Source organism: Strix uralensis, chromosome Z (assembly GCF_047716275.1).
Source record: "Strix uralensis isolate ZFMK-TIS-50842 chromosome Z, bStrUra1, whole genome shotgun sequence".
NCBI classification, from domain to species: domain Eukaryota; kingdom Metazoa; phylum Chordata; class Aves; order Strigiformes; family Strigidae; genus Strix; species Strix uralensis.
In genome coordinates this window covers 69,898,120-69,916,758 of record NC_134012.1, presented here as the reverse complement: position 1 = coordinate 69,916,758, position 18,639 = coordinate 69,898,120, and positions in this window count along the sequence as shown.

The window sequence follows — 18,639 nt, the reverse complement described above, 5'->3', positions numbered from 1 at the left end:
GTCTTTTCTGTGTCCATTATCTTTTTCCATTTTCATTTCCTTTGTATATTTCCTTTTAACTTCATGTTTCTTTCTGTTCAAAAACGTAATCCTATGACAAGTATTTCCTCCACTGTGAGTGTGTTTGATGCCTCTGTGAATCAGGAGTGGATTTTATGAGTGTGTAGAGAGAATTGGGGGTGAGGATTATGTAATTTCTCTAGCATACTATTATATGTAAGGATCCAGCAGAAATTGTGAAGAGAGTACAGGGTGTTGATACTAGCACCTTTTTGTTGATCACGCTAAAGCTTTCCTTCCACTAACTCTCTCTTTAACTCACCAAGAATGAACAGAAAGCTTCACCTAGGAACAAAAATTTTACATTCTTACTGTCATGGTTTGACCCCAGAGGGCAACTGAGCCCTTCGCTCACCCCTTCCCTCCCAGCACTGGGAAGGAGAAAAATTAATCAAAAGGCTCAGGAATAGAGGTAAGGACAGAGAGGTGTTGCTCACCCATTAATGGTCACAGGCAAAAGACAGGTTCATTAGGGGAAGAAAAAGGACATCACTTTAATTCAAAACAGTAACGATAATGACACTTAACAGACGTAATGGGACAGTGAGAATATCTTAAAAACACCTCCCACCACCCCTCCCTTCTTCCTGGGCTCAGATTTTGTTCCCAATACCTCTACCTCCTCCCCCAGTGGTGCAGGAGCAGGGAATGGGGGGTGCAGTCACTCCGCCACTTCTTTCTGCAAGGTGTGTGTGGGGGGAAGCACTCTTCTGCATGCTTCCCCCTGCTCCATGTAGTATCCCTCTCATGGGAGACAGTCATCCACAAACTTTCTCTGTCGTGAGTCCTTCCCATGGGATGCATTCTTCTTGAGATGCTCCAGCATGGGTCACCCCTATGTGTTGTAGTCCTCCCAGTGCTGAACTACAAGAGTGGGGGTTTCTTCTTCCCACAGTCCCGGGAGTCCTCCACAGGCCACAGGCTCCACCAGTCCTCCACCGGTGACCTCCATGGGTGGCAGGGAGGGTGGGCCTGCTGCTTCACCATGGGATACAGGGGAGCTCCATGCTCTGGCGCACGTCCCCGCCTTCCTCCTCATTCCTTCCACTGACCTTCATGCTCACATAGGTGTCCTTCTCTCCTTCTCACAAAATCCCTACCCCTTCTCAGGCTGCCCTTCTTAAATAGATTATCACAGAGGTATGGTGTCCCAATCCAATAGCAGGGACGGTCATACAACCTTGGAAGCTTTATTTCCTGTAACAACTGATAATAGCAATAGGACAAAAAGAAGAAGAAAGAAAGAGTCAGAATACCTAAGCAAGCAAACGAAAGAGATGCAATGAGATTAGTTACCACCACCACAAATCCAGCGCATCCCATTGGTTCGGTCTCGGTGCAGGTGATGGTCCCCCGACTGAAGAGTACGCAGTCCTTTTATCATCCCAGTCCCCATGATCAGTCCGCCCATTTCCACAGAGTTCATTATCATATTTGTCACCCTGTGTTCCCCCATGTGTGCATGCTCAGGTGTTCACGGTGGTCGTACTGGGGGGGGGGGGGGGGTGTCAGCCGGCGACGCCTTTAGCCTCCGCACGTCCTCCTCATCCCAACTTCTTCCCCCCTGCTCTGCGTGCATGCTCAGCTTGGTAGATGTTACGAAAGAGGTAGTTGTTCCAGCTCTGGGCAGACATTGTGGGTTTTTCGGGGCTATTTTTGTCCTCTTCAGGGCGTACTTCATGGCAATGGGATGTTGAGGCCTAGTTTAGGAAGTGGTGCAGTGCCAAAACAGGCAGTTGACATGGTCCGACAGTCTTACACCACCCTGCCACTCAGGAGATGGTAATGGCACAACAGCAATGCTGAGACAGAACAGCTGACACAGTCCCTTACACATGGCCACCATTGTTAATTGTCTTGGCCTTGGCCAGAGGCGGGTCCAACTTGGAGCTGGGGGAGCTTTCAAGAAGCTTCTCACAGGGCGCCACTGCTGTAGCCTCCTCCCCCACTACCAAAACCCCACACCACTCAAAGCCAGCACACTTAGATACATTGATGAGACCTCTCTTGAACCTTCCTTTCTTCAGGCTCCAGTCCCAGCTCACTCAGCCTTACCTCAGAGCAGAGATGTTTCATGATCAACTTTGTGCCTCTTCACTGGACTCTCTCCAGTATGTCCATTTCTCTCTTGCACTGGGGAGCCCAGAACTAGGCACAGTACTGCATGTGTGTGTTACAGAGGCTCTCAAATAAACAACCAACCACCAAAAATAAAAAAATTTATTATTAACACAATTAACTAGCTCTCCGTAAATTACAGGTTTGAGTGTCTGTGAGAGGAGAACAGAACAACTTTCTAGGGTTTAATGGCAACCCAAAACACTTTACAAAGCCCCACTCCTTAGGGTTTAACGGCAACCCAAATCTCTCTATCACTCACCTGACAAGTGAGGGCTCTCAACCTCGAGGACCTGCTCAGGGCAGCGTCCTGACCCAAGGCCCCTCGAGGAGTTTCCTTGGGCAGCGTCCTGACCCCAGGGGAGAGTTTTCAACCCCAGCGTGCTGCTCTAGGGGACGAGCTCCAAAATGGCTCCCCCAGGGGACTCCATTGATATCCAGGCTGAATCTGACCTGTGGTCAATAGCAGCTCCCATTGGCCAAAGTCCCCAGTTACCACGAAGCCCTGAGAACAAAGGCAGTCAGGAGCTGCTACCCTTCAGCAGCCAAGAAGCTCTGCTTTCATTGGGCGGATGCACCTGTCACAGTGTGTCCTCACCTGTGTTGAGAGGGGAAGGATCACCTCCCTCGATCTGCTGGTGACACTCCTGCTAATGCAGTCTAGGATAACCTTCTTTACCACAAGAGCACATTGCTAGTTCACGTTCAATTTAGCATCCACCCCCAGGTCCTTTTCTGTCAAGCTGCTTTCCAACTGGGTGGTCCCCAGCATATATTGTGCATGGGGTTAATCTTCGGACTTTGCACTTCTCCATGTTGATCTTCACAAGGTTCTTGTCAGCCCATTTCTCTAGCTGGCTGAGGTCCTGCTGGATGGCAGCATGATCCTCTGGTGTAACAGCCTCTTCTCCCATTTTTGTGTCATCTGCAAAGTTGCAGCAGGTGTACTCTGCCCCACCATTCAGATCATCAATGAAGATTTTGAACAGGAGTGCACCCAGTATTGATCCCTGGGGTATACTACTAGTTACTGGCCTCCAACCAGACCTTACACCACCACCTTCTGCACCTGGCCATTCAGTCAGTTTTCAATCCATTTCAACTCTGTTCAACCCAAACCCTGGGGGTTTTTTTAGTTCATGAAAAAATTGAGTCCTTGGGTCATTAATTAAGCTGAAAAAACCCAGCTTGTACAGGCCAAATTGTAAAATGACATGTTCCAAATTTTCCAGAGATCTCCAACACTTATGAGCTGTAAACATTCCTGAGAAAAGCCACTAAAATTGTGACATCATTGCTGAGTCATTAAGTTGAAGAAACTACTGCTTTGATCAATCCTGGCTCAACTCTGATCTTAAAGCTCTTGAGTGGTATCATTTGACTTTTTTGAACATTTTCTTGACTAGCCATTGATTTTCACATTCTGGTATCAGTTTTAGCTATATTGATCCTTTTTTAACCTGGTCTGTTTGGGACGAGTCATATTGGTTGTACTCATTCTTGGCTAAAAAAATATGTCTTCGAAGTAGATGTTTCTGTTCATTATTGTGGAAATAAAATCTGTTGTTACTTCAGCAAGAAACTGCAGAAATTAAAAACAAATAAAAAACCCCCACCTGTAGACACATCTTAGCCACACATTTCCTACAGACTTAGGATCCATACAATTTAGTTTCTTCTTTATCGTGTCTAGTTTCAGTCCTGTGGTCTGCATGTAAAGTTGGCTTTTGGCTTTTATTCCCAGTGCTACAGTGGAGCTCAAAAGGATTTCTCTTCAGCCTTTCTGGACCTCAGGAAACTTTTTCCAGCCCACCACTTCATAGTCTCTTTTCTGGCGTTCAATAACACTTGTGCTATCTCCTCAAAGAAAGATGGACCTTGCAGTAAATAGATTCCTCCATTTAAAAAGTATATTGATTTGCCATTTCAACATCAGTGTAGTTGATTAGAAGGAAGTGGACAGAGTGGTAAATTCTGAAATTATATGTTTATCAAACATGCTGAACATGCTTCAAATGTGAAGTGTTTGGTGATGAAAAGACAAGTTTTATAAGACAGCTGCATATTTCAGCATGAAATATGCAGAGAAAACATGGGTTTTTACATCAGTTTTAAATAAGATAATGTACTGACATTCAAAGCAGGTATGACTCTTCATTATCAAGTCCAAAATTTTATATGGACATGGTCATGATCAGCCATCTTTCCATGATTGCAATTAGTTTTCAAATCAGTTTTAGTTTTAAAAAGTTATTTTAAAAGTTTTAAAATAAATTTAAATAAAAAATACGGGTTTTGTCAAAATTTTCATCATTTCATTGTAGTTGTATCAAAATATATTACTGTAATCAAAGTTCATAACTTAGTAAACAAGCCTTATAAATAGAAGAGCTACCATATGCACACACAAGATAATACAGACTGTATGCATGTAAGGCCTTGGGATTCATCTTAAATATAGGTTCTCATATCTACTTTAGATCTACCCTAAGTGGGAAAATAAGTTCCAAGAAATAGTTGTGATTGATCGATCTGTAGAAGGCACCCAATTAGAGATGTCTCAGTTCATCTGTCCCAACTATTTTGCAAATCTATCTTGTTCTTAGCAGGCTTTAGAGCATTTCTGCCAGTCTGGGTAGTGTTCTTGGCTGTCCCACTAGGGAGTTATGCAGTGTGAAATCCTAATCCATAGACTTTATATAATCTCAGATTTCCTTTACCCTAAACTATGTCTGCTCAGGCTTTTGCAGACAGAATTAAACTGGCTCTGTCTGCCACTTGTGATCCAGCTCTGAGCTTGAAGTCAGTCTCTCAGCAAGACTTATTAACTTCGGCATAGCACTGTACTCACAGCAGTTTCCAATTGAGATCTGGCTGGAGTCCAGTTGCGTGAAGCATAGACAGAGGCTTGGTTAGTCTGCAGGGATCATGTGGACTTGCTCTAAATGTGCTGAAGCACTTTATTCTTCCACATATTTGGAGTACAGACTGTCTGTTACCTTATCACAGAAGTGGCACCAGCTTGCTCTGACCTGTAAAATTACTGCTTACCCCTATGTTTTTTCTTAGTGTAAGCAGCACTTTTCAGCATGACAGTACTATAGTCAATATTGTGGACATTTAGGAACACATGTGAAGAATGCAGATTTTGTATACAACTGTAAAACTCACTCCTAGCAAAATATAAGAAGTACATAATTTAAAATAAATCCTTTGTCCACATCCATGTCTCTATTTCCTCATTTTTCTACAGCATTCTTTGGGCTTGGGTTCACATCTTTTTAGAAGAGAATAGTTCTGTCTCTCTGGAGCAAGTCAGTAAGCCATTAAATTTTCCTTTCATCAAAAGAGCAGTTCTCCCCACTGGCCTTTTTTTTTTTTTTCTTCTGATTCTATAGTGTCTCTAGTTCACAAGTACTCTAACATCACTCAATTCTGATTTTGCCACTGTTGATTTTTTTCAGTATTTATTTCAGCCTGTTTTGCATCTCTGCTCTACAGACAGGAAAGGTATTCAGAAAAATCTGAGAAAATAGTTCTACCTCGAGCATCAAGACAAGAGACAGACAGACAGTGAAGTAGACCTACAAAAAGCACAGCAGGGTACAGAGACAGTTAGTTCAGTTCAGCCCACACTGTGGTCTGCAGGGGAGACATTGACCTGCCCAGATTACTGACTCTAACTGTCCTTCAGTAGGTGAGTCCAAAACAGGTGGGATTTTAGCAACAATTAAAAGGTCTTCAGCTGTAATTTCTGACACAGTATTTATATATATACCACAGGTATTTATATTTATATACCACAAGTAAAAAAGCTGCACATATATCTTTGTATAGCTACAGCTACATATCTGTACATCAAAAAATGTCACTTGTGCTCTGTGACCTTTTTCAAAATATTGCAGCTCCTGTTGTGTACATGAAGGCTAGCTAGCAGACATTCAAACAGAAGCTGTATTTAAAATTTTTGCTTATGATGTCCAACAGTTAGGTAATAGCAGTTACTAAAAGAAACAAACCATTGTGCAAAAACCAAAACAAGAAAGAAAAAAAATAATAATCTGTGGCATTCCTAAGGAGTCCACAGTGGGCAGTAACAAAGACAGTGTGAAACCCACAGAAATAAATTGCAAAAATGAGGCCCTTACCCACAATAGATGCTCCATTACAAGTAACTAATAATTTAACTCAGGTAGGTGCCCAGAATGGTTATCTGCTATGGTAGAAAAACACAATTATGTGATAAAAAATATTTGTCTTCAGCCTCCATTCCTTGGAAAGTTTATACCTGAGTAGATGCCAGGCCAACAGTCAGCTTGCTCATTCACTTGTGAGTGGCAGTGAAATTCTCTTCCTTTGGGACTCGAGTGAGAGTCCAGTCAGCTCTCATTTTTCCCTTTGTCTAAGCCTGAGGTTTGTCTGATTTATTTTGAATTCTTTATCCATTTCTTTGCCTCAAATCAAGGTCTGAAAGTGGGAGAAGTGTCCCTGCATGTGTTGTACTACTCCACAGGAAGAGAAATAAGCTCCTAGGCTCTTCACAATTCTAGGGTCTATTCCATTGCTACACAGATAACAGATGTAATGAATCTCATTGTCTTTAAATCAAGATGACCAAATTCTGAAGTGTCTTTTACTGACGACTAGGGTGCTGCTAATAAATTGATATACATGTTTATGCTAAGACAGAGTTCTTTCAAACTAAAGCATTTTAGAAAGCTGTAAAATAGATGCTGGTGTCCCTAGAGTAAAGTCTGCAAAATATGTTCCTTAATTACAGAACCATTACTATAAATTCCTACTGACTTGAAGGCACACAGGAACTGGTACACTCATAAACAGAACCGTTTTTACAGTCACTTTTCTGACTGTAACAATAATATAAGTTCTACTGTATAAAACCATACTGAGAAGTTAATCTTTCATTGACAGGAAGTTTAATAACTAAAATATTTCTCATATAAATGCACACATGTAAAATAAACAGACTAACAGACCCTAGAAGCATATTACTATTTTTTATACAGAAATGTATACACATGTATGTTAAGTGTATTAAAATGTCACAAGAAGTATCTTGGGAATGGAAAAGAAAAAAAGGCTGCAATCAGATGTAGTTTGTATTTGTATTTGTAGTCAGTAAATAGTTAAGACAATAATGTTACTGTCTGCAGAAAAGAGATCTTTCACATAGCATATTTTTCTTCACAATAAATTTTATTTCAAAGAGGAATTGCAGCATTGGTTTTATTGTTTTGGCTTGAATATTGCATGGATTTGTTTTGAGGGTCCAAGTTTTGACAAAAAATCAGTAACCACTTTCTTCTCTCACTATAACAGGGATGTTTATCCTTATTTGCTAATAAAGCCTAGCCATGAAGAAGAAATATTTGGTTCAGTTCAACTATAATGAATGTAAAGAGACAAAGGAACAGTAAGAGCATATCAATAGCTTTACACTAAGCTAATTTTGGAGGCAGATATACCTTGGAGTGAGGATGAAAATCACTGAGAAAATTTTGGGTTTTCTAAATTATTTTTGACTGCATTCTTATTATTACTTTTAATATTGCAAGGTTTGGAAGATCCTTTCTGGTAGTAATTTTCAGCCATGCTACCTTTTATGTAAACGCACATCAGGTGTACAGGATTTTGACTGAAGGCTCTTACAATCACTGAAATATAATTGTCAATATACAGATTTATTTGCAATAATCTTTTTTGCTTTCTTGAAAACACATCTTAGAAGATTAAAACAAAAAAGAAACATGTGCTAGGATTTGCTTTCTGCAAGAGAATTTAAAATAACTTTTAAAATTTATCCTTTTTGATGTTAAAATTAATCAATACCTGATGAAGTAAGCCTTGTATGATAAAAAGTTAAAAATTCAGTAACACCTTGTTGGTCTGAGGTTAGAGCACCATAGCTGCTGGACAGTCAAAGGCTTGTTGCTTTAGGTAAGTGGTTTTCTCTATGATTTCAGTCAGAAGGATACATCCAGGTCAAACTGCATGACAGTGAGCAGCAACTGCCCAAGACAAAGCTTAGATTTTCCAGAAAAAGTGAGAGAGTTTTGTTTTATTCCATTATGAAAAATAAACTGGCATAAGAAAGTGTCATTATGCCTAAGTTATGAGCATTTAGGTATAGAAAAGAAAGCAGTAGATTATGGCTTCCAAACGATTCTGTGGATAGTGCAAATTTGTCTACTCTTCTGCATTTGTCTGTCCTAGCATCTGGAGCTACATAACCACTAAAAAAATCTTGCTCTTTTTCATAATATCTCAGGGAGTAAAAATTCTACTGCTGTCATTAACTATAAACTCAAAAATAATACACAATTCTGAGCACATGTGGACATATTTAGTATGAACCAAGATTAGGTGCCTTCTTCACATCTCAAATTCAAGTATTATGTAGAAATACTACTAGATAAAACAACAGAAGAGTTGCATTTATAACATGTATTTAAGTGCACGCATGTATGTGCATGCATTTAAGTGCATGCTATAATATTTAAAACCAGATATGAATTTCTGTCATTATATTATTTTAATAATTTATTGGTGCTCTCAAAATATATTGTTAAAAATGAAGGTAGTGAAAGACTTGGTTTTGTTCAGCAAAGTCACTGGTCTTCCTAACAGCCAAATTGTACCACACTGTCTAGCAGAAAAGGCACTAGATAAAAATCACAGAAACAGACTCCACGCCTTTCATTACTTTGTAGAAGCACAAATTTCAAACCGCTGTGGTATTTCTGTACTGTCTTTCAGGTTAGAAAGAGGTTCATACATTAATCAGTTACTGCTTTGAGTTGGACAGAGCTTCCATATGACCATACACAAGTTTACTTTCAGGTAAAAGAGTTGTCATCTCTCTTTTTGTTTTACCGTCTCGCTCTAAAACACTCCCCTCTTTCATAGTATTTGCTGAAGTCTTCTGTTAAAAGTTAACTTTGATTCTCTGCAGCCACATCCCTTTTTCTGAGTTTCCCTTTTAAATGACCTTAATTTTGGTATAACATAATTTGAGAATAAGTACTTTTATTTGCTATTTTACTAACTGTAGCAAGACACATTAAAAAATAATGCAGATAAAATTTGCTTAGGAAAGTCCTTGTATCTTAAAACCTTGAATGCCTTGGTCACATCTTATTCAACCTAAATTAGTAGTCCAGAAACATGGCTGCTTCCTTTCGTTACATTACTTACAGTAACCCAGGTTGCTTTGTATTTTGTTCCATGTGATATAGTTTATCAAAGCTGTAGGTGGATATCAGAGCACTGGAAAATGTGGTTTATGCTTTTTCATTCTAGCACATGTCAGGCTAAACCATTATGGTCTAATGTACATATAGTGGGTCCAAACCCAAAATATTTAGCAAGGTTGGAATGCAGTAATACATGACACAGTGATCTCATATTGGACATTACCTGGTTTGGATTTTTTTTTGAACCTCACAGTGAGGTAGCCTTTGATCTGCTGGTGGTAGCTTGGTAGTTTGTGGTGCCCTGATTTTCTTTTATGAAGTGGTTGTTTCATGAGAACTCTCATTGGTATTTCAGTGGGCTGTTAATTGAGTAAAAAAGGAGCTGCTGTTTGAAAACTACTGCCAAAGTCTTGTGAGATCTGGAGACATGGTGTCATTAGTGAATTGTGTGAGACATTTGTGTATGTTTTCCCCACCAGCCAGGCTACGTTAGAGAACTAATATTGACTGTAGATATAAAGGAAGTAGATACCTACTCTTATTTACTGAGTCCAGCAGTTGCAGCTGAAAAGTTCTTTGTCCATAGACAGAAATGTAAACATTTTTTGTATGTGCTGTATCATTCCATATTTCACCTGCTTTCACATCAGCATCCTACAGATTCATCTGGCCCCTATTCTACCATTTTTCACTTTATATTTAAGATTATTCCCATAGTCAAACAATATTGTCTTACTTAGAAAAACATTGTATGTTTGAGTGGTTCATTAGAAAACAGAAAATAAAAGTAAGTTGCTTTGAAGGATAAGCCTGTGATGCCAACCAATCTAAACACAAATCCAGATGTTTCAGCAAGCTAATGTGAAGAAAAAGCTCCGTAGTTTTTATTTACACTGTATAGCAAATATTTTACTAGGAGGAAGTGAAGAATGTTGACAATCCACCACTTAGACCCCAGTCAGAACAATGTTCTGAATGCCAAAATGTCAACATTCATTGTAAAGTTTCCTTCACATCAGCGTGCTAGGACACACATCTGGCATTTTTCATTTTCCCTTTTTTTTTTTTTTTTTTTTACTATCGTAGATATGAAAATGCAAAGGCAAGATAATTGACATTTCTCTAGCCAGCCATCTGTGTTCAGCTGTCTCTTCACCTATTTGGAAAAAAAAAAAAAAAAAATCCACAAAACAGAAAGCAGCATAACCCCAGGTGCATGCATTATGTGCAAAAATCCATATTTATTATCCGTAATCTATAAACCTTGTATTTCATGTAGGCTTTAGATTTACTTATTATAAACTCCATTCCTTATTATGATTTGTAATTCTTACAGAATCTATAATTCTTATAGACTATAAGCAACATTAATTTTGTCTGTCTCTCTTTGTCTTTATCTGTGTGATAATGTCATGGTCAATACTGTAAGATGAAGGCCATTTCATGGACACCCATTAGGAAATAGGCTGAACTGCATGCTCCAAAGCTATTAAAGAAACACTGATTTTGGCTCAATTCCTCATCAAGCTCACACAAAACAGCCATTCAGCTTTTACGGGGATAACTAGTAGCAAATTAAGACCATTTTCTCTATCCAAATCTTTACTGTTTTGAAGAGCATGTAGCTTTCCTGCCTTGCTTTAAATCTACAGTTGCGAACAGAAAAGATTCTAGCACTGATTCTAGAGCAGATTTTGCCTCCTGATTTGAAGGGGAAATAAAAAGACAAGCTTCTTGCTTCTGTGTGAGCCATGAAAATGAAGACATAAGGCTTGGTGTCCTTGTCCAGCTTTTCATTATGAATTTATTACCTTTGTCTATATTTTCTCTCATAATCTGACTGCCTGAGGAACCAGTTAATAATACCTGTGTTTCTGAAGATTCACTATTCCATTTGCAAACAAAGTGAAAGAGCCCCAAAGAATCCATTATTATGTAGGTATAAATTATTCTGAATTATTCTGCAGGGTGAACTGCCACACAAACTGGCTGATGAACAATGTTCTGTTTGCTCATTGGTATACATATTTGCTCATTGGTGTACAGCACAGATAAATAATTAATAATTTATAATTTAAAATTTTATATGCACCCAATTAAATCAAACCCAATCAGACCAATATTCCTTCTATCATCACAAACATGAATAAAACACAGTCACCACTATTATCATCAATGAATTTCCTTTTGCAGCCTCTGGCATCTCGCTTACAGCAATCATTTTAATTGAATTTAGAAGACTGAAAGCAATAAAGGAGAAGGTTTTTATTTCAAGCCTATATTCCTTTACATGTTGATTTTCATCTTCTTACCAGCACTGCAAATGTTTTTGAGGTGTGATGTAAATGTGATGTAATTTCAGCAGAACTCAAAACAGCATGAAACTTTTTGAGAGGTTGTTTGAATATCAGAAGAATATATATAATTCCTTATGCTTTTTCAAAAGTTGACGTATTGGGAGCAAACTGAATGGTGTCACTTTCCTTATGCTTGTATTTTGTCATGCACACTAGTACTAGCCCAAGACAGAAAACAATTTGATCCAGCATAGTATTACCAATGTACAGTCACAATGTAGTTCAAGATAAACACACTAACATTGAGAAGAACATAATTTTCAAAAATTACAGTCACAAGCAGTAAGATTTTTTTAATAACTAGTTGAACGTAGTGCATATTTTCCCCTAAAAACAGTTTTCTAAGGATTTAAACGTGGTTAATTTTCATCCTTTTATGTTGCTCTTGGCTTTCAGTGGGGCTGCGCAAAATGTTCCTAAGGGCTTGTTTGGGGATTTGTTTTCTTCTTTGCTATAATTTCTCTTTTTTTAGCACAAAAGATAGAGCTTATCTCAAAGGCATGTTTTGCTATCTTGAGTTCAACAGTGAAACAGTCTGGGTTTATATGTATGTAACAATATACATGGATAACTTTGGGTACACCAGTTCTTCGCTCACCCTCTATGTTGTTCATTTCTGCTTGAGCCAGTTCCTTTACTTTGTAGCTTATGTTGCTCCTTTGACCATCATAAGCTTCACTTCTTTCCTGCTCTGTTAGCCTGCATAGTGCAATGCACTCTACAGCAATTCCATATAGTCCTTTCAATCAAATTCTTGACTGAAACGCAGTCGTGGAGTCAAGTATCATAGCCCTAGCCTAAGTCTCTGAATGGTTCAGTCAGGACTGTCTTGGACTGCATTGTTGGGAAACATCAGCAATTTTATTTCTGGTTGATGCTACCTGTGGAGGCTATGACTACGTGAAGGACTAAGTATATTTTCTTTGCCCAACGTGTATCAGTCCTCTTTCCTGCTGGACTCAAAACTGAATCTATAGCATAAAAGGTCAAGCTCCAAACCTTTTCCTCCCAACCCTCCATCCATGGATGTCCTCAGAGATGGTTTTCAACCTTTGATATGCAGCAGTGACAAAGAAGAATATCAGCCAAATACTGTCCACACTGTTGTCACTTCTCATACTGGTATTGCAGGGTGTAACACCAGGGTGATTTATGCAGATAGCAAACACTGTTGTGATTAGAGATTGTATTTCTGAGGACACCTGTGCAGCAGAATGAAGGTGTGGCTGTAGCAAGATCTAGTGTACCTGCGCAAGACTGACTAGCTAACAAGGTGACAGCAGGGCATAAATTTTTGAACTGAAGACAATAGGGCATAGATCTTGCACAGCTGTTAGGACATGTTAAATAACATGCACAGACAAATCTCTGTCATCTTCCATTCTAGCTTTCCCTGTTGTACCACACTTCAGTTTTGTTCAAACACAAGTTCTCCACCCGTTTATAGGCTTATTGTAGTTTTGATGTCTTTCTTAAGCATGCCACTCTCACATCTCCTGCTTTGCCTCCCACAGTTTGCACTGACAGCCCTAAGACTCCTCCTGCCCCCTTTGTCTTTAGATTTCTTTTTTTCTTAGGCTCAGGAGGATAGACTTTGCCAGTCCTTTTGGAGTTAGACTAATAATTGGCATTTAGTAATATCCCCGCTGCTTTCTCAATGACTCTTGGTATTCTTAGCCCAGCGCTCAATGCTTTGTTTTGTCATGGTCATTAGTCATTGTTAAATTGCTGATGGTTTCATCCCACAAGAGCCCCTGTTGATTTAAGGTAAGATATGAAACAGAACAATTGCATAATTTTTTCATAAAAATGAACAGCGTACAGTTCATTCCCTTCTTTGCCCCAGAAATCTTCCTTACTTGAAGTTCTGACATCACTGTTGGTCATCCTCCTAATGTATCCCACCAGTATCACATTTAAATAAAGTAAGCAGCGTGAGGAAATTAATGTAAACTGGCTACTTGGGTAGTTCTCAGCTCCTGCTTTTCAAACAGAACTGTTATAGCACCACAGCAATTAACCAAGTGGCTGGCTGCCATTCCTTTTACTCATCCAAAGATGCTTGTTTGTATCATTGCAAATGAATCTGAAATACATTAATTCATTTTAATAACCGTGAGGAATGCCATACTCAGCAATACTACTACCACAGAATTTCAAAATGTCACAGGCTCATTTAAAAAGATTGAATTATGTATTATCAGAAGACTTGAGAGCTACTAAATTTAACCACAAGTCCTAGAGTCCCATGAAGAGAGCCCAGAATGCATGAAGCACAGCAACAAATGGGCACATTGTAACATGCGTGTCAAATGATTGTTTTCAAAAACACTCACTGGATTCATTAAGATTGCACAAGCAAACCGAAGTGAATTTGCCTGTTCATTACAGTTGTAGCAAAAAACTCCTACCTTAAATTCTGTCAGAGTTTTGACAGTATAGACAAGCCTTAAATTGTGCACAATGAAGCCCTGTGTCAGTTAATCAGCTGGTGGTTTCTAGTAAAAGATATTTTCTGTATTTCCTAGTTAATTCACAACAGAAGAAAGATGTCCCCTTAGGCTCTAATTTGAAAGACTTAGACATGCTCATTCTGTTTTAACAGGCTTCTTAGCATATATTTGCAGGAATTTCCTTTACTTCTTTAAATTTCCCTATTCTTTGGACAAAACGGCGACATATGCTCAAATCTATGCCCGTGTGTCCTCTCACCTTGTAGAGTAACTGTCTAAGTATGAACAGCGTGTTAGTGAGGTTCACCTCCCTCTGATTCCATTTTTTTTACACTTTCTTCCCTTTTTTTCTTCTTTTCTCCCCTTTCCCATAATCCCTCTGCTTGTCATAACTTCGAGAGGGTCAGGAAATTTTTGGAGCTTTTTTTTATGTATTTGATATAACTTGCTATTTCCTTATCCCATTGCTAATGTTTATAACGTATATTGTATTTGCAGGATTTTATTAAGGTCTTGGCAAATTTGACATTTTAGCCCAAGCACTTGCTTTTAACTTTGTCTTTTAGAAGAAAGTAATGTCAGGTTACTCTCACTTCAGTATGAGTGTTTTTCTAAAGTTAAAATGCGATTGTTCTGCAAATACAGAATTTACTGTAACTGGTTTTAATTCGCATCTTGTAGACACATAAAGCAAAGCAAAATCACATCAAAAGTTCTAGAGGTGTAGAACAAAATCTCACGTCTGTAACTGTAGATAGCTGCATTTAAAATTTCAGACTTCATAGGACTATATATCTGCTTATTAATTTCAGACTTAATGCAGTACAATCTGTCATGCACCAATAAATAATAGGGCTAATTTTGTAGTTATATTTTTATTTTAAATTAGTGAATCTGTAAATCTGTAAAGATGCTGTCTGTGATCTCGAGAATTATTTGCTGAATTCATTAAAATGTAATACATTTACTTTTGTGGTTTTTGGTTGTGGAGCCTACATCAGATCACAGAGAGAGAATATTTGGTCTCTGAGGAAAGATTTTTGACAGCTCTCTGAAGGATTCACAGCCTGCAGCTGGATGGCATTTTGTTGACATTTGTCCTAAGTAAGTTTCTTCAAAATTTACTATAATAACTGAAATGATATGCCGAATATATCTGGTTAGCAGAATGGTTACAGTGACCCTTTGCTTGCATTACCTGAGTTACCAACATTCTGGATCAAAAATAGGTACTGCAATACTTAAACCAGACAGACACCCATCACCAGTTAGCATACTCAGTACGTTTATGTCATGGTTTAACAGACTAACATGGAGAAGGAACAGAGCTGAACCTTTACCTCAAAAAGCAAATCGAAACAAAATTTCTTAGGCTGTTAAAACATGGTAATATTTTCATCTTCTTTTTTCTTTTTGCCTCTCTGCTTCCTTGGCCACAACAAGAAACAGAAATGAACTGCAAGAAGAGCTATCCCCTCCAAACCAGACTGGTTTGAATAAGCAACCTCTGGAACCATCTAGTAGAACTTCTCAGACTTTTGATGTTTACCCAAAAGTACACACCCACTTTTCAGGCCTCAGCCACAGACACAACAATGAATACACTATGAAATAAAATGTCACCTCTGTCCTCACAAGTCTTTAAAGTTTCTTGCATTCTTTTAATCCATTATTGTATCCCTTCCTCTCCCATCCCAAAGAACACCCCCACACCATTTTTTAAAATTAATTTTCTTATTTTAAACCCTTGTCATCAATAAAAGGTTCAATTATTTTTCCTGCCCTCTCCAGACAAGAAAAAGAAAATAGAAAAATAAAAAGATATTTCTACAATGGTTATCTCACTTGATCCTTTATTTCTCCTAGGAACAACCTTTTACCTTAGTAACAAATGGATGAAGATTTATACAGTCTCAAGTTAATTGAGGGTAGGGTGAGTTTTTTGTACGTTTTACTGTTCTTTCCTTGCCATTGCCTCTGGAAAAACACTAGCTGTTTACTTTTCCCTCTGACACTTGTCAAGTAGTACATCATTCGGGAGCTGTCTTATAAGGTCTATGGGGCCCAAAGTACAGGCTCTAGTTTTGAAATGTTCCTGTGGTGTGATTTGCACATAAGACCACAAGGTTTAAACCTTGTGTTCTCTAAATACAGCCCTTTCTGATCCATTTTCTGCTACTTCCTTTTTTCTATTTCCTCCATCTTTTCCCCTGTTCTTCATTTTTTGATCATTTGGGCTTCTTAATCTTTTACCCTAATTTTTCCAGGCACTTCACTGTTGGAAACATTCCCCAAGTTTTATTCTTCTGAAAAAGATTGAGGAACAGTCTGTGCAAATTACAGTCTGTTTCACATTGGGAATGGAGCAACATCACCCCAGGCAGTGCTCCAGGAAGGACTGAAGCGACCAAATTCATAAGAACTTTTCAAAGCACAAAGTGAGCGCCAAGGGTATTCACCTCTTCAGCACATGCCTATGCTTAGCAATGGATGTTCTTATGGAAATTAGTACCAAAGATACCTTTACCTGGAAACTAGAGGTATTGGAGTGAACGCATGATGGATTCTCTTGTGCCTTGTAAGCATAGTGCTGAATGCCATCAGTACAGAACTGCATTATCCCCAAAGGAACATTATAATGGTTTTTGCGTCAATAAGCTACAGCGCCTTTCAGACCTCCAAAATAAAGTGGGAAAGTGTTGTCTACTGGCCCATTTTCAGAATGTACATCATTTACACACCTGTCATACAGTCAAGATGCAATGAAATAAATGTTATTTTATTACATTTTAATACCTTCAACCTGCTTTTGTGTTGTGATATTTACCTGACAGCTCAGGCACATCTTGATACCCTTTCTTTAACACCATTATCCGATGCATTTAAAATGTTCAGGAAGATGTTTGGATTGGTATGTTTGTTCAAGATGCAGAGGTTCCTGTCTCAGTATTCTTTTGTATTCTTCTCAGTATTCTTGCTTTAGTCGTAAACTGAACAATGTAACTTGTTCTTACATGCTGTTTTTAGAGACATAAATAAGTTGTTTTGCCTGTTGCCAACTTAAAAATATTCAAGACAACCCGTCTTGAAGAAATGCAGAAAGCAATATGGTTCTCCCATATAGCTATGAACAAGTCAAGGAAGGAACTTGACAAATCTGTGGCCTGCTCAAAAAGTATGGGAAGAATTTGTACAGGGGTTTGTTTGCTGTGTATGTTCTAACACTTTAGAAAAATATGACACTTCCTCTTCCTTCACCACAAAAGTCACTTGAAAAAGGATCTCTCAAAAAAAATGCCTCTAGAATCTTGTACTTAAACATAAATAAGATGTGTTGGGGTTTTTTTTCCTTTGTGAAAGGGAAATTGAAAGATCACAGCATCCTGAAAGTTAGGACAGCTAAACCAGACTAATCCTCACACCAGTCCTTTTGGCAACTCCTTCAGTAGTTTTGGGAGCCAACTGTGGAGCCAGCCAGCAGCACAAAGAAATCCAGCCAGGAAGACAGCTACATATATCAATGTTGGAAAAAATGCATTCCAGAGCTTGGCGTCTGTGCTTCGATGATTGCCAAGCACACCCTAGCAGTGGCCACACATGTGCTGGCTTTTGCAGCAGAGCAGCAGCATGAGAGCAGGAGAGCTGTCTGAGCCACGGCGAGAGCAGTACGGAACACACTGCCATAGTCCATTTCTTTCTTCTACAAAATGGAAGGTTTTCCTGAGAAGTCAAAATGAGGGTGCACATATTTTACCTAATGTATAGGAGGAACGTTACTCTTTATTTACATCCATAAATTTTATTTTCAGTTCTGTTGAAACAGTTCTGACCCATTATTACAGGACTGTATATATCTAGCTTCTCAGTTATCCCAAGTCATTCATATGGAAATTAGTTGGAATGAAAATGTATACCTGATAACCTGCAGCATTCAGACAGCATTCCAAATGCCTGTCTAGAGCCATTAAAAGGGATCTGACTTCCATTAAAGTTTTTACCTGTATATGCATTAAAGATTGTTCCATGGGGTGAGGAGCTCTTAAAAAGAGGAATGGTTGTATTTGTTCAGAATAAGGAAGGTTCCAGTGTTTGGGCTAAGTCTGGTATCCTGACTGCAACACCAACCATAAAATGGTGGCGCCCATCTGGTATTGTCTGTGGAAAATTCTGGCTTAGTGTATGTTTATTTTCTCTTTATTCTGTCCTGCTCAACACAGGGACAGGCATACGATTCTCACATTAGAAGCCATAACAAGCTATGAGTCAGTAACTATAGTCAGCTACCAGAAACTGAGAATGTATCCAACAGACCAAATGACAGAGGAGCTGATGATACTCAACAGCATCCACTATAGAGGTGGCTGTACCAGATGAACTGGGAAACCATCCTGGATTAATACAAATTATGGCCTTTTTTTAGATTGGCCAGGATCAGAA